Source organism: Sinocyclocheilus grahami, unplaced genomic scaffold, assembly GCF_001515645.1.
Source record: "Sinocyclocheilus grahami isolate Dianchi unplaced genomic scaffold, SAMN03320097.WGS_v1.1 scaffold1178.1, whole genome shotgun sequence".
In the NCBI taxonomy this organism is placed as follows: Eukaryota; Metazoa; Chordata; class Actinopteri; order Cypriniformes; family Cyprinidae; genus Sinocyclocheilus; species Sinocyclocheilus grahami.
The window spans coordinates 306,892-317,286 of NW_015506357.1; the positions used below are offsets into that span (position 1 = coordinate 306,892).

Consider the following 10,395-nt stretch of genomic DNA (forward strand, 5'->3'; position numbering starts at 1 on the left):
GAGGAAACACCTAAAGCCTATATATACTACACATTGACCTCGTCATGGACTTAAATGAAACCACCTTTGCAACTTCATCAGCCATTTCTTAGATTCTCAACAACTGCAATAATATATGTATTCATCAAAACTCTGACAGCAATATGAACAGTCTTCATAATAACACTAAAATTGGCATACTTCTATGAATGACTATATCTAGTATTTTAATGCAGAATAATTAAAATGATGCAACATATTTACAGAAGACCATGGAGTGACTGTAAAACATTAATTTCTAGTAGGATTGACAGCGGAACTAACAGATAAATCACTAGGATTAATCTTAGCCCTGGAGCAGGCTAGCTGCAACGAATAAATCTCCATAGCAACATAACTTAGCTTAATTTAGCCTGCTTTCATGCAACTGAGTCAGGGCTAAATTCAACCAGGATAACTGGAAAATCCCAGCTTAATCCCTTATCTTGCTTTTGTGCAATACCCCCCTGGTGGCCCAATAGAAGATAAATAGATAAAGTAGAAAAGTAAAATAGAAAGTGCTATATATAGTAAATATAAGCATATAAACATATAAGCAATGGTGGCCCAATAGAAGATAAATAGATAAAGTAGAATTAAAATAGAAAGTGCTATATATAGTAAATATAAGCATATAAACATATAAGCAAACATATAAGCTATATGTGTAGCTTATGTATTGGATAAATATTAATTCTGCTGTTAAAAACAAATAAAGAAACCGTGTAGGAGAGTGTTTTTTTAAATGCAAACAGTGAGGAACTCCATATTTGTGAAGTGTGCGCATGTAAAAAATAAATCTATTCCGATTTGAAGCTTGTGACATATAAACGGCGCACATCAACCCGATCACTTTATTTAGCGTTCATGTAAACACTACATTCAGATTCATCAATCGGAATAAATTCCGTCCGATTGAACCAAAAATTCTGCATGTAAACATAGTGGTGGGAGGAGTGTGGCCCTGGGGCCCGTTCTTCGTTCGTCGCTTATTACATCCGAGATGAAATGTCACATCCAAGATTATATCATCGCGCTAATTAGGATCTGGCTAATTCGGTTCTTCAAACACACCTGTTGTTGATGATTAGTCTGTCTGGATTGAGTTATCTGAGATAAATGCGCGTTCATGGGTTGGTTTAAAAGGGGCTCTGTATCGATACTCGAAACCACGATCAGCAACGCAGCGATTGGCTGGCGGCAAGACAGCAACGTAATGATATCATATAATTCAAAAAGACACCTGACAAAAAACTTGACAAATTTCTGGACTTTTATAAGGAAACAGCCAAGCGAACAAAACTACATAAATCTTATAATAGATAAATTAAATGTGTTTTTATTTTATTAAAATTGTTTACATGATTCCCAATTATTTATATTCACGATTTCAAATTTTTGTACAGGCGTTACATTTTTATTTCAGTGTAGTAATTAGCAATTCATTTAATTTTATATTTGAACAGATTTGTTACGTGACAGCATTATTGAAAGTTTCTTAAGGGTCAAGATCATGTTATCTGCATCTCCTGCGCTCCATCAAGCCACTCCCATAATAGCTGTCATCACTCAAATTAATGCACGACTCTACATTATCTGTAAAGCAAAAATAATAATAATAATTATCTGTAAAGCATGTGTAAGTCTCGAATACATTTATGAAGTAATAATTTTATGATGAACAAATCTTTCAGTGAGTAAAACTGGCTGTGTCTGACTACACAACATTATTATATTATCTTTAAATTAATTTTTAAATGATTATTATTTTTAATTATTGTCCCTGGATCAGTAGGATATTCTTGTAATAAAGTAGTGGTGGTAGCGGACAGATTTTAAGTATCAATTCTGCTTAATTTTAAATGATTATTATTTTTAATTATTGTCCCTGGATCAGTAGGATATTCTTGTAATAAAGTAGTGGTGACAGATTTTAAGTATCAATTCTGCTTAAAAAGATGTGATCTAATCCTGTTTACATGAAATAAGCTGCTCCCGAGCAGGTTTGAGCAAACGGACCTGTTGCTATGACAGCAACTCCGGGATGAGCTTCAAAGAACCAAACAATCCAAGATCAAGCCAAATCATCAACAATCACATCCAGCTAACAGCGACGTACGAAGAATGGGCCCCTGGACCAGAAAACATTTGCTACTTGGGTGTTTGTACAGATGCTTTCCAGATCAAGTGATCTTGAGCAGACATCTTGCAGATGTACGTGTGCTATCTGGGTTCAGTTAAACCTATTAAAAGCTTCAGGTAATCAGTGCTCTATTGTAATTCATTCGAACAGTAATTCATAAAAGTCACCAGCAGGGTGCAGCATTTAAACACGAATGTCTAAAGACATTGCTTTTTTCTGACAAAACGAAAAATTAAAACTCTTTAACCATCGGTGATCGTTTCCTTGTAGGATATCAACATTTCATTTTCATTTCATGGGTATGTATGCAGGACGTTCCTATACAAATCACGTAATTAATTGATGCTGGTGTGTCATAAAAGAGGCCCATAGGATGTTGTGTTACTGTGTGACCACTTGATGAAGCTATATATCTTCAGAAAAGGATCATTACTGAGAAAGCCTGTCTAGTCTTCAGGTGCTGTAGGAAAGGTGGCTAGTGATTATATTTTAGGCTTCAAAATTCATAAATGTTGTGTTGATTTGTAAATATTATATTGATAAAAATGTCTAAGAATCATAAACTTTTGTTGGTCACAGAGTTTATTTCCTGGAGCAATCCCAAAGCCAATGGAGAAATGCTGTAGCTTTTTGTGGAGGGAACCAGGGTGATGAGTTGGCCTGCCGCCCACTCAAGCAGGAAGTTTTTCAGCCCAAAATTATTAGTTACTGATTAGATGAAACGTCTCATATAATATTACATTGCTTAGAAATGTAGAACCATGTGTTCATATTACCAGCTGTGTACCTGGTAAAGATAATCTAATTCATATTACTTGTAGCATAGTCAAACCTGGGTGTATCCTGATTTGCATAATATCCTGTGTGAGAGGATACAATTGAGAATAGTGCATCACAAAATTTCCGTATAAAAATCTAGCAGTTTTATCCAAAGCAAAAATAAATGCAAGGCTGAGATCATTGTTTGAGAATATGAACCTTATATAATAAAATTAAACCTTATTTTACAGTAATGACTGTAAGATAAAACACGTAGTTCACAAACAAAAACACATTTATACATAAATTTTTTTTTTTTTTTCAAATCTGCAGTTTCACTAAATACTCTTTTTAGACTGGTGAGGCACATTTGAGTTAAAGCTTTCACTGAACATTGAGCATTGATCTAGGAAAACTTTTTTTTCAGCAATACTAAAAGAGTAAATCAGTTCTGAAAGAAACCTTATTTTACAGTAATGACTGTAAGATAAAACACGTAGTTCACAAACAAAAACACATTTATACATAAAAAATTTTTTTTTTTACAAATCTGCAGTTTCACTAAATACTCTTTTTAGACTGGTGAGGCACATTTGAGTTAAAGCTTTCACTGAACATTGAGCATTGATCTAGGAAAACTTTTTTTTCAGCAATACTAAAAGAGTAAATCAGTTCTGAAACGCATAATAACCCATGAAACAATAAAAGTGAAAAACATAATGCATATAAATCAAACCCTTGTTCTGGCCAACAGAAATGGTAAATGAATTAGTTTACAGTTTCAATTTACAAGGTAAATATGACACCAGTTGACAACCTGCCCCAACAGGGATTTATGGAAAAATACCTTCGCTTTGCAAACACAGTTCAACCTTTCAGTTAAAATTGTTATTATATGGAATTTATGTTTGTGTATGTATACATACAGTATGTACTTTTGTGTTAATTCCATAAAACTACAAATTTAAAGTTAAAAACTGTAATAGTCTATGAAAGGTTATTGTAATATTGCACAACCATTTTTGTTCCACTCTTCTGCTTTTATTTTTCTATGTAAACAAACATTGCTGATTTCTTTGACATTTGCACCTCAGGCAGAGTGCTGTGTTAAACTTTAAAGAAGTTAAACTTTAAAAACGTGTCTCAAGACGTTCTTCCGCAGGAGTGCATTTTGCGTGAGTGGCTCCTCAAACGATCCCCTGGCCCCATCGAAATAGAGTCAGCATGTCCACATGCGTATGTCATAGTCCTATAGTGCTGCAGTACTTTTATGTGGGCCTCTTTACATCCTTCCAAATGTCTATTAGCTGCTGTGGGGATCCCAGGATTGTCGTAATAACTCTGAGAAAATCTTCTCGATTATATTGTCCCAGATAGGCTCTAAACTGTGAAGGGTCTGGGGGAGATGAGGGTGCAACGCCCAACTGTTTCAGACAAGCACCCACATATGCGTCTTCTATGTTAAACAGACATAAGCAACAGCAGACAATAAAAATGCTAATGTGAGCAGCAGAATAAATGTCTTTTTAATGTGACGCATAAATGGACCACTATCCTGAGCCAAACTGCAGAGGAAAAAAAGAGAAACGGATCAAAAATGCATTTCACAGTGAAACCACAGTTGAAATGTGTTTTTAAATAGGCCTGTAATTCATTATGATCTCAAATCCTTAACCCTAATCTTTTTAGGTTTCGTGAACTTTAGGTAGGCCTACATGTGCTTAATTTTTTTTCACATAGACAGCAGTTAAAGATGGCTTGTAGCTCAGTTCAGTAAATCAGATGTATGCGCTTTGACTGATTCAGTGAGTTGAATCATTCAAGTATTCGTCAGTGTGATTCAAATCGGTATAGATTTCTAAATCGCGGACTGGAAGACAGAAAGGCGAGAAAACGCAAATGTATCTATTTTAAGTTTCATAAAAGAAACCTGACGATAAGAGTAATTTTTTTGTATATTTTATTCTACAAATTCCCATATGGCCTTCTGTTTTACCACCATTCTGAAGTAGGCATCTGATAAACATGTTAGGCTATTAGTTGACGCTAGGCTAGTCGTCATATTCGAAAATAGTGGGAGAAAGCGTTTGGCTATAGGTGGATCAAAATGACATTTATAAATTACATTACATACATGAATTAAGGTCGAGAAACAATTTCGTCATCAAATGCAGTACATATTTTGACAGCAAGGCATTTCGAATGCTGTAAGTGCTATTTTTATGCAAGGGTGTTTCAGAGGAACAGTGAGGTAACTTGAATCAAGATGTTATCTAGTCTATGCTTGCAGGTGATTTGCATTGGTGTTTAATTTCCTGGAAAACCAGCCAACTTGGCATATATTTAAGATACAATTAAAATGCAGTTCTTACAAAGATAAAACCTGCAACTTACAACATACGCTATTCTAGTACGTTTCTGAATTTTACAAAAATAATCATTTTAATTTTTAAATGTAAAATTATAATTTGACTGCCAGGACTGCCAGTTTTGTCTCAAGTCCCAAAGTGTTACTTTGTTCCCTGCTTTAATAATACATTTCTTCTTCCTCTGTATCATCTTACATTTGACTTTCAGTTTCCCTTTTCTATCACAAAATGAAAGACACTGAAAAAAACAAAGTGAAATATATTTTTTACATCCCATCACCTTTTAATCAATGCAGATATGTTTAGTATTAGCACAGCTAATTGTCCTAATTTGATTTCAGTTTAATTTCAAAGCACATCAAGTTACTAAGATTGTAATAAGATGTCGTAAGATGATTATAAAAGACGAAATTGCTTACCTTTGCCAAATGTTTTTAGTAGCCATTCTGGGGAGTTCGGCTTTGATCTTACTGCTTCACATATTCCCTGCTGAAATACCCGTCTCTTATACCTAGCAACAGGTGGGGTGGAGGGGTGGAGCTGGGAAGGTTTTTTTATTTTATTTTTGCACCTGTGATGTACAGGTGAACAAACCCACAACTGAAACGTATCCTTCTTTAATGATACTCATTTTGTTTGTATCATAGATAGATAGATAGATAGATAGATAGATAGATAGATAGATAGATAGATAGATAGATAGATAGATAGATAGCTTAAAACACACATCAGGAACCTATGGGAACATCCTCTCTACGGTATTGTCCTCATTATGTGGGGTTTGTTTTGTTGCTGTGAGTAACATAATAGCTACACATTTTCCAGGAGCCCTTTTATTGTCAGAATGAATTTGATTTTTACAGGAAATGGGGTGAAAAACGTAAACCTCGAAGGTTAATGTACTGAATGGAATAATGTTTCCTTGATGAAAATGTACTTAAGACAATGATGCTCGCTCATCTCCAGGGAATCTGCCATATTTCTTTTTGGTTTGTTTACACTGATGTCTGGAGTTTTATTCATTACCAGTTCCACTGTATACATTAGCTTTTGTTCACATAAAAAGTGGACAGGTGGAGGTGCAAAAGCAGAAACACTGTTGTGAAACCAGTATTTCTGGTAGTTTTTGGCTCTGTCTGAACCAGTACCCCAAACAGTTGATACATTAAATGTACAGAATGTTCGCAATGTAAATTTCTTTTTTTATATTGATGTTGTCGTAGCAGTGCAGAATCCACCCATGCCGTTTCAGTTAATGTAACAAAATGATGCATGTAGTCCCAACCCAAATTAAACAACATTTTTTTTTACATATTTGTTTCTCTGTTTCGCCACATGGCTTATTTCATTTTGCTTACACTCTTTGGTGTTGTAATAAAAATTCATTTGAGTCATTATTTTTCCATTCCATAATTCCATTATATTGGATTCACGCAACCTGATATTCATCAAAACAAGTTATTTTGTGTTCCACAGAAAACATACAGGTTGGAAACGACATGAGGGTGAGTAAATGAAAGAAGAATTTTAGGGTGAACTATTGTTTTAAAACATGCTTTATATTTTCATTATAAGCTGGTTGTTTTAGGAGTCCGTTTTTTTTATATATATATGTAAACATACTCAATACTATCTGTAATTTGCTACCATTTTGCAGAAGATAATGCTAACATTAAAAAAAACAGGACCAACAGGCCTGATAACTGCTAGTCATATTATTGTACAGATTTTACTGACCAGCCCCAAACAAACTATGGAATATTTTCATATAATGGATATGAAATGCACGCAAGAAAAATTGATCAGGAAGGATTAAGGTAATTAACAGCACTTTGGCTGATCGTACTCAAAAGGATTGCATATGTATAAATGAGCAATATCACACAAGCAGTAGAATGCCGTAGGTAATCACAGCATGCCGATATATAGCCATATAGCACGGCTACAAGTGTTATATTGCGTTTATACAACAGTTCGATTGCACGAGTTTGTAAATGCCAGCCTGGTCTCATGTTTATACGTAGGTATTAATACGTAACATTTACAAGCACAAAACGTACACTTTTGTACGTTTTTATTAATGCTAAAACGTACAATTTAGACGTATTTCAACATTTAAAACGTACAAATCACTACATATTTTTAGCTAAAAAACGTACAAATATTAACGTATCTTTCATATCATCAAGATATTCGTATCAATGCATTTTTATCATTTTATCTGAAGGTTGATTCTGACATGTACATAAACCTGGAGAACCTGATGAGCCTCTTATTGTCACCCAACACACCCGGACAGAACTACATCACAGGGCATTTGATGTGGGACCGGCCTGTTATCAGAGACAAAAACTCTAAATGGTACGTGGCAGAGGAATTGTACCCTGAACCAAAATACCCCACGTACCTGCTGGGAATGGGATATGTTTTCTCCAATGACCTTTCAGAAAAAATAGTTGAGGCTTCCAAGGAAGTAAAAGCCTTTAACATAGAAGACGCATATGTATAAATGAGCAATATCACACAAGCAGTAGAATGCCGTAGGTAATCACAGCATGCCGATATATAGCCATATAGCACGGCTACAAGTGTTATATTGCGTTTATACAACAGTTCGATTGCACGAGTTTGTAAATGCCAGCCTGGTCTCATGTTTATACGTAGGTATTAATACGTAACATTTACAAGCACAAAACGTACACTTTTGTACGTTTTTATTAATGCTAAAACGTACAATTTAGACGTATTTCAACATTTAAAACGTACAAATCACTACATATTTTTAGCTAAAAAACGTACAAATATTAACGTATCTTTCATATCATCAAGATATTCGTATCAATGCATTTTTATCATTTTATCTATAAGCGATTTAGATTTTTAGACCCCTTAACCTACCCCCAAACCTTAACCTAACGTAACCCATATAACAAATATAAAAGGATATAAAACGCAAATGACCGAAATACACAGGAAAATAACCATTTTAGTAACAAAATAGCATTAAAATATTTTTATAGTCACTAATTCCACTCCTACCTATAAACCTAAACATTTCTGTACAGTATAAGAAAAACATGACAGACAGATAAATGCAATTACAATCATTTATTTATTGCAAAAATGTCAAAAGCAGCACCAAATGTAATCCAAATGATGCGTTGCACCCGCACTCCTCTCTGGCGGTTTGTGTGATCCAGAGCAGAATATATGTTGTTAATCGCTGAAAATATTATCCAGATCATTTTCCCAATCGTGAAGGAACGCGCGGCGCATCATTCAAACACACCTCACCAGAAACACAACATGTCGCAATCTGTGACGAATGCAGGCGAGAGCAATGAGCGTTCGATTATCCTCAAATCCTAAAATCTGTCGTTTGAAGCGGCAACATTTGAATTTGTAAAGAGCGCATCAGTCAGCGCGGGCTTTGCTGCTCACGGTCACTGGACTCGCTGCTCGGGATGGAGAAGAAGATCGCCGAAAGAAGGCTTGGATTTGGGTCTGTTCTTCGCAGTCCTATGGATTCGGAAGATTTGTATTACAGCGCACTAATAAAATTGTTTCATTTCGTAATTATGTTGCGTTTTGGAGTATTTTATAGTTCTTATAGAACCACATTTTACGTAAAATACATACGAATTATCATGAGATCACGTTGGTAAATGCATGAGAAACAACAACGGAAAACACGACATGTCGCAATCTGTGACGAATGCAGGCGAGAGCAATGAGCGTTCGATTATCCTGCCATAAAATCTGTCGTTTGAAGCGGCAACATTTGAATTTGTAAAGAGCACATCAGTCAGCGCGGGCTTTGCTGCTCACGGTCACTGGACTCGCTGCTCGGGATGGAGAAGAAGATCGCCGAAAGAAGGCTTGGATTTGGGGCTGTTCTTCGCAGTCCTATGGATTCGGAAGATTTGTATTACAGCGCACTAATAAAATTGTTTCATTTCGTAATTATGTTGCGTTTTGGAGTATTTTATAGTTCTTATAGAACCACATTTTACGTAAAATACATACGAATTATCATGAGATCACGTTGGTAAATGCATGAGAAACAACAACGGAGTGTCTTAAAAACCCTCTTTTGTGCAGAACTCCTTCTTTCCGCAGTGGATTCAAATATCTTGATGCGCAATGTGCCTACTTATACTACACCCTTAAAATATGTACTGTGAAGGAAAAGTGCATACATTTGAAGTGTGTAGTAGAAGCAGGGCCGCATTAAGACCTCACTGGGCCCCGGGGCTATGACTTACTGCAGGGCCCCCCGTCACAATAATGATATAGCTTAAAATAGGATTTTTATCCAATCAAAGTTTCATAATTCTTGTTACCAATTCCAATATCTCAACAACAAAAAAATACTAGCCTATGTAAAAACAAACTTACTGAAGACAAGTAAACAGTCATTAATTACAATAGAACAAAGAAATTGACCTGCAAACACTTAAAGGGATAGCTCACCCAAAAATGAAAATGTGATGTTTATCTGCTTGCCCCCAGGGCCTCCAAGCTGTAGGCGACTTTGTTTCTTCAGTGGAACACAAACAGAGATTTTTAACTCCAGCCGTTGCAGTCTATCAGTCGTATAATGCATGGCAATGGTAACAAAATCTATGAGAGTAAAAAAAACATGCACAGACAAATCCAAATTAAACCCTGCGGCTCGTGACGACACATTGATGTCCTAAGACACGAAACGATCGGTTTGTGCCAGAAACCGAACAGTATTTATATAATTTTTTACCTCTAATACACCACTATGTCCAACTGCCTTGAGCGCGCACACAGCATCCGGTGCGTGAGGTGTGTACGCGCTCTGGCGTAGTTTACGCAAGCGTCCAAAGTGATCTCTCGCGCGTATACATCACTTATTGTTTACACAGTGCACAGTCATTGTTGGTACGACGGCTAATCAAAATGGTACTTACTTGCGCTTATCCGGATTGTTCAAACCGACTTAAAACTAAAAGATTACTTTCTTGCGCGTGAACTCATTAGGGAGTGGTGACTTTCCACGTATTCCCAACTTCTGAGCCTGCTCGCCTGAAGTTATGGTTGATTGCTCTTCGGCTGGATATCAACACACCCATTAAC

General features: G+C 35.8%; 1 long non-coding RNA gene across 1 annotated transcript in view; it reads left to right on the top strand.

The window, feature by feature from the left end:
• The first annotated feature begins 3,951 nt into the window (after nucleotides 1-3,951).
• LOC107567670 (uncharacterized) overlaps nucleotides 3,952-10,395 on the top strand; it is a 9,655-nt gene continuing 3,211 nt past the window's right edge. The window contains exons 1-2 of the long non-coding RNA XR_001606666.1: nucleotides 3,952-4,174; nucleotides 4,685-4,693. This is a non-coding gene — a long non-coding RNA (uncharacterized lncRNA). The remainder of the gene's footprint in view (nucleotides 4,175-4,684; nucleotides 4,694-10,395) is intronic.